Below are 6,444 nucleotides of genomic sequence, written 5' to 3'. Positions count from 1 at the left end.
GAAAATCAGATACCACTTTATCACATTTTTCTCTTTATCAATAGACCACTTGATTGTTAACTGTATTGTCCCAGGTCAATCTCTCTTCCCCATTATAACAAATGAGTGCCAATGCATATACTTTTCCCCTTTCTTTTGAAAATTTGTGTGTGTGTGTGTGTGTGTGTGGGGGGGGGGGGTTCCCAAAATGTTTCAGGTGGTGATTGAAAAGCTATGACTGTCACATTTCCAGAAAGCATAAAAGCTTTAATTTTACAGTTTACAGAATCTTATTCAGTATTTTAAGACTGTTTCAAAAGCTGCTTTTTATTGAACTGCAAATGAATAGTGTGTAATGTAATATATGAATTAAGTTAAATATATGTGTAAGTAAATGTAATGTAGAGGGTCTTGTATCGTATTGTTCTGTATGATATTGAATAACAAGACCAATAAGATTATGTATATGTATAGATTATTGCTTTGTTACTGTGAAGTTAATACATATTAGCCTTAAGAATCTTGGTGAGAATTACATAGAAAGTCCATTTAGAAGTTCTTCTCATGAACTCTTTCTGTTAAATCAGAACCATAAAACATTTTTCAAGTGGGTCAGCAATGACTTGTTTTCACCTTGTGATACATGTAACACACTGAAGGGTTAATCATGTCCCAAATTGTATGCCTGTGCTGATGTATTGTGCCTTGTGGTGTTTCTAATTGTATGACTTTGTTTTGTACTGTCATAATTAATTAAATTACTAAATTTAAAATGTCCCTCTCTGTTTTGCCTTCTCTCTTTTTTTCTTTCTTTCATTTTGTGATTTAAAAGAAAATTAATGTGCCATTTGTTGTCCCTTTCTGTAGTGGTTTTAGAGAAGGTCAGACAAAGACACATAAAACTGCAGTCATTAAGCCGACGAGGCAAAATAACCTGAACATTTCATCACCATGCTAACATTTTGATAACAGTTGAAGCTTGATTCCCAAATAGAAACAACTCTGAGATTTGTCTGTTAAAAATGGATTTAACATGACTACTAATTCAAACTGCTGAATCATTGTACACTATTCATCAATCATCTGGACTGCACACACACACACACACACACAAACCTTTTTCCCCAATTATTGTGAAATTAAATAACATATTACTTCTTTCTGTCACTGTGCTTACACAATTAACAATCAACAACATTGTAAAAGCTGTAGAAATATGTTAAGTAAATAAGTCCTAAAATGTTATCGTCATTAGTAGTGTCAGGGTTGCTCTTGCACTAATATATATATATATATATATATATATATATCAGAATGAGACACCGGTCATGTAGCCTCCAAACAGATCTATATGCCTCCTTCTAAACAGAGAAAGCACAAATAGGGAAACATAAAAACAGCCCTAACGTAGTGAAGAGTATTTGTAATTATTGTGACCTTTTTCAAGATTGGTCAGCATGACTTTGAATCAACAGTGTTCATTACAGTAAGCAGACAGTCAGAACCCACTGTCTTGGGGACAATCCATGCAGACTGAGGGACCAATATCCACAGCAGACAACATTTGTTTGCTGTCATTCAAGCATTCAGATATATTGACATTTGTTCTAATCAGCGGCCTGACCATCATTCTTGAGTTAGGTGTTTCTCGTAAGACATGTACACTATTAACCTTTTGCAAAACAAACATTTAGGGCAGGGCAGCCTAACCTGATGTGCACGTAGGTGTACTGTCCAATAATAATAGTCTTGTTTAGTAGTTACTTATGGGTTATTGGACCCTTTATAGAGGGGAAGACAGAAATAATGTAGATAAAATGTCACAATTGTGTGGTTGACAAGGTTGGTGGACCCAAATGCAGGACACGGATTCAGCAGGTGAAGTTCAAAGATTTAATTAAACAAAAGGCGAGCACACTTACAGAGGACATTCCCATGGTCTTTATACTTGCTTATAATTGTTTGAACAGATGAACGTGGCACCTTCAGGCATTTGGAAATTGCATCCAAGGATGAACCAGACTTGCGCAAGTCCACAATTCTCTTCCTGACATCTTGGCTGATTTCTTTTGACTTTCTCCTGATGTTACACAAAGAAGCAATGTGTTTCAGGTGTGCCTTAAAAAACATCCACAGGTGTAATTAACTCATTAAATGTTGTCATCAAACCTATCAGAAGCTTCAAAAGACATGACATCATCATCCAGGCTTTCCAAAATTGTTTAAAGGCATAGTAATCCTAGTATATGTAAACTTTTAAAGAAAGTAATTAAAAATAGTCTAAATAAATCCTTCTCTCATTATTCTGGCATTTAGCAAATATAAATAATTTTGGTAATCTTAACGGACCTAAAACAGGAAAAGTGATTGTGATGTGTCTTGTTATATATTTTATGTAAACTTCTGGTTTCAACTGTATACACACAGGGACTAACGAGCAGGGCGGGAGCAACACTGGTGACAGGGAACAGGACTAACGAGGCAGAGAGACAGCAGTGGAAAACAGAGAGATAGGCATGCAAAGGGATAACTGGGGGAACAAACATAACCTAGGTAATGGACACTAAACACAGAATGATCATAAACCAATGAACAACTAATCAGGCAGAGATTACAATAACACTAGACAGGTAGAAAGAAACCGAGCATGAAACAAACACCAGATAATAACAATAAGACAAGAACTAGGCCGGCACAGATACAAACATGAACAGAACTGAACATAAGGCACAGGCAACTGACACATTAGAAGAAACATACAACAGATCATACCGACAGACTACAGACGTAACAGGGAGAACAGACTGAACTAATAACAGAACACACAGCAGACATAGGGCAAAAATAACAACCAACACAGAAGTACACAGACCAGGAGTAACACTAAGACATGAAACCAAAACCCAGACACAGAGAAATCAAAACACAGAGAACGCATGGCCAAAATAATATAACACAGAACACCTCAGGACAGGATTGTGACATAAAATGTCTCATCTTCATCATTTTTACCTTATTTCGTCACTGGCCAAGTGCAACATTCTTGCACTTGACTCTGTGTGACCAGGCTTGCTTGATATGCTTACAGCATTCTTACACAGACTGAAACTGGGAAGAGGGAATTATTACTGCAACAAATAGGTATATTGTATTTCATTTTCATTTATGTTCCTCTAAATGGAAATATTCTAAGTCTTAAGTCTCAGTCAGTAGTCTACTTTTATTGAAGAGATAGATGAGCTGAAAATGGCACATTAGTATTAAGTTACATTCATATAAAACACATATTGTTGCAACAATAGAGACCTGTCTGAATATACAACTTACTCTAATTCAATTTGTGGCAGTAAACATGTTGATTTCACTCATACTATCAACTATACCGTCGTCATTCTTACATTTTAAATGACATGGAAACATCTGAAAGATGTTAGCTGTGTGATTTTCCAAATGTTGTCAAGCTAGGACAATTGCAAAGCAATTTTGGCCATGCAAGGATTGGGTTTAAAAGGTGCCATTATCACATCCAATAAACTACAGCAATTATGTATAATTTCATGTCTTGCCACTGACGTGGCAACTGAAAGGATATACACAGGGAGAGGTGAAAAGAAAAGGAATTTTGTTATTTAGAGGTGCAGTTATACAAAATTGCCTCAACTTTGTGATATTGGCTTTGTCTTAACATTGTGTCATAGGGGATGCACACGATCAACAACCAACTAGTGGCCTTAACTGAAATATCACTCCAATACTGATAATGAGAGAGTAGATGAGCATGAGACTGGTTTGTAGTTGAGAAAGTTGGCATGATAGCGTCTGTGTCTGCCTTTTTCATCTTGTCTGACCTGTCCTGTGTGTTGTTCTGGTTTTCTGCAAGGTTTTGTTCTGGGTCTGATTTTGTTGGCATTACATATGCTTTCTCTCCGGCAGATAATAAGTCATTTTAAATGTATCTCCTAGCATTGCTATGCAGACAGTATTCATGTATATCTCCTTCGGGCCTCAAAATGTAGTATAACTGTCAGTTAGACAAAAGTGCCTCAACTCTGTGAAAAACTGAATGGCAGATAATTTCCTACACAAGCTCTTATTTTTGCCCCAACTGCATTTGTCCTGAAGGTGATAGAATGTCTTGGCTCTCTTTCATCCTCTGTTAAATCTACCCTCTGTAATCTAGGTGTTTCTATGGGCTAGGCTTAGAGTCTTGAACGGCTTGTAAATTGTTTGTTTTGCTCCACTTTTACAAGCTGAGGAACAACCCATTGTGTCCTTAGCCAAGATGGAGCTGATTATTCATGGGTTTGTTTCTTCCTGCCTTGAATATTGCAATTTCCTTTTCAGCTGCCTTTTTAAAGACTCCCCTAGATCGCTTACAGGTGGTCCAAAATGCTGCAGCTCATCATCACCAGTAGGAGTCTGAGGTCATCTGATCAGTGCTTGTTGGTTTTTTTCTCTTTTATCGTGAAACACTTCATGATGTCTGTTCTTGGTGCCATATAAATAAACTTACTAGACACTGAAGACTTAGTTAGGCATGCTATTTGGACATACACAACAGCAGGCTCCACAGTGTAATTTCAACATGTATCTACATTTGATTAGAGTAACACTAGCATATATTTTGAATTTTACAGAATACCACAAAAACATTCAAAGAAACGACTATTGTTATTATATGGTACAGTTGTGAGTTTTACAGAACTACATAGTTTCTCAAATTGTTGAGTAAGTAAGTAAGTAATGATGAGGACAGCAGGTGTACATGCCCCAGTTTTGTTCACATTTTGAACGGAGCATATATGATTGTTCATACCTAAACATTTTTTGGATTTTCACTGAAAGACTGGCTCACTGCAGAAAACATGTGCGTGCCTGTTGTGTGTGTGAGCTGAGCCAGTGGGTGACTTGTTTTTGTTGTACACTGCCCTCTACTGACAAAATTTCAGCACTACACATCATTCCATGTTTGCAAATCATCAGTCATAATCACGTATCGTCATTCATGCAGTCCAAAAAGAAAAAAAGAACATATCTATGGCTTATCTTTGCCAAAGATGCCATGAAAATAGAATGTTTGTCAAGCTACTGGGTAATAATCAAAGTTCAATACCTTTAAAGAGACTAACATATCTTCACATATCTTTAATTATGGGATATTGAAAACCCCTATGGACAAAACATGAAATTGAACACTTATAGTACAAACATATTAGAAACTATATCCAGTGAAATAGTAAACACTAAAATGCCATCCAAAAATCTAACAGAAAACTTTACAACACATACTAACTTCAAAACAGGATGCAGAAGCTAATCACTCATTCAAAGCAATGCTTCTTTCTTCATTTTTGCAAGACAAAATTATAATTCCACTCTCAACCTCTGCCTCCCTATGTTTTATATCACTCTCGACTAAAAGACTAAACCTAATGCAAAATATACCTCATCAACAGTATTTTATGGTCTATCATAAAGCTAGTTCTCTCTTAACTTCCATTGGATGTGTGTCTTTAAAGTGACACCTTCTAAAAGCATGACTCCAACTTGTAAATAATATTCTAAGGTAAGTTCCAGTTAGATGTTGTATATTTTGTAGTATTTCAGCATCCATTCAGTATGTTCTTCAGAAGTAATCTTCTTTCTGCAGTTACTCTCCTGCTCAACATTTTTGTAATTCTTGCACATATACTGCAGCTCCATCTGGTGGGCTACAGAGAGAAACGCATCCAAATAATTAGTAGCCTACATACAGTAGTTGGACTACATGGGTGCAGTTTAGAGGGTGACACAGGAGTGGATTTTTTACTCCTACAAAAGTAATCCTGTCCTGGCCCAAAGCCATGACAGAGTAAAACAAAAATCTAACTGTTGGCAGTGCTCACGCCCCAACGCATCAGCAATTCTGCCGCTGATTGCTGTTGCTGATGATGAGAAGGTCATGAGGACAGTAAGGTGAAGGAGGAGGAAAGAGGTGAGAAGAGGTTTTGGTAATAACTAGCTGTCTGGCTCCTTACAGCTGCCACAAATTCGAATTCACAGAAATTTAACTGCAGGCTGTTGTATCTATGACATCTATTCTATGGGATGTATAGCCTAAATGAGTAACGTATGGCTTGTAGTGGGGAAATATTTACAAGCATTTACATTAAGGAAACTGGACAAAACGAATTAATCCAGGCATTCATGTTGTAGACTATTATAAATTCCTCTGGCTTTTAATTGATGCAACAGGAAACGTGTAGAGTAGCTACAATGCTCCCTGTTGTTGCGCACCACAATTATAGTACACAAAACAAACATGTTTTTTGTCCCACTTTTGGGACGTCACCGGCGACCCAGGTTTCCAATTGGTCTCCTGATGCCCAATTAACTTTCGCACATGGTTGTTTGAGACTTATACTCCCACATATCGGTCTACATTTTTTTCATCTGCTCACATAGTTCGTCATGCGTCTTTGGTTA

The sequence above is a fragment of the Micropterus dolomieu genome, linkage group LG03 (genome assembly GCF_021292245.1).
Source record: "Micropterus dolomieu isolate WLL.071019.BEF.003 ecotype Adirondacks linkage group LG03, ASM2129224v1, whole genome shotgun sequence".
NCBI classification, from domain to species: domain Eukaryota; kingdom Metazoa; phylum Chordata; class Actinopteri; order Centrarchiformes; family Centrarchidae; genus Micropterus; species Micropterus dolomieu.
This window is presented reverse-complemented; position numbering follows the sequence as displayed.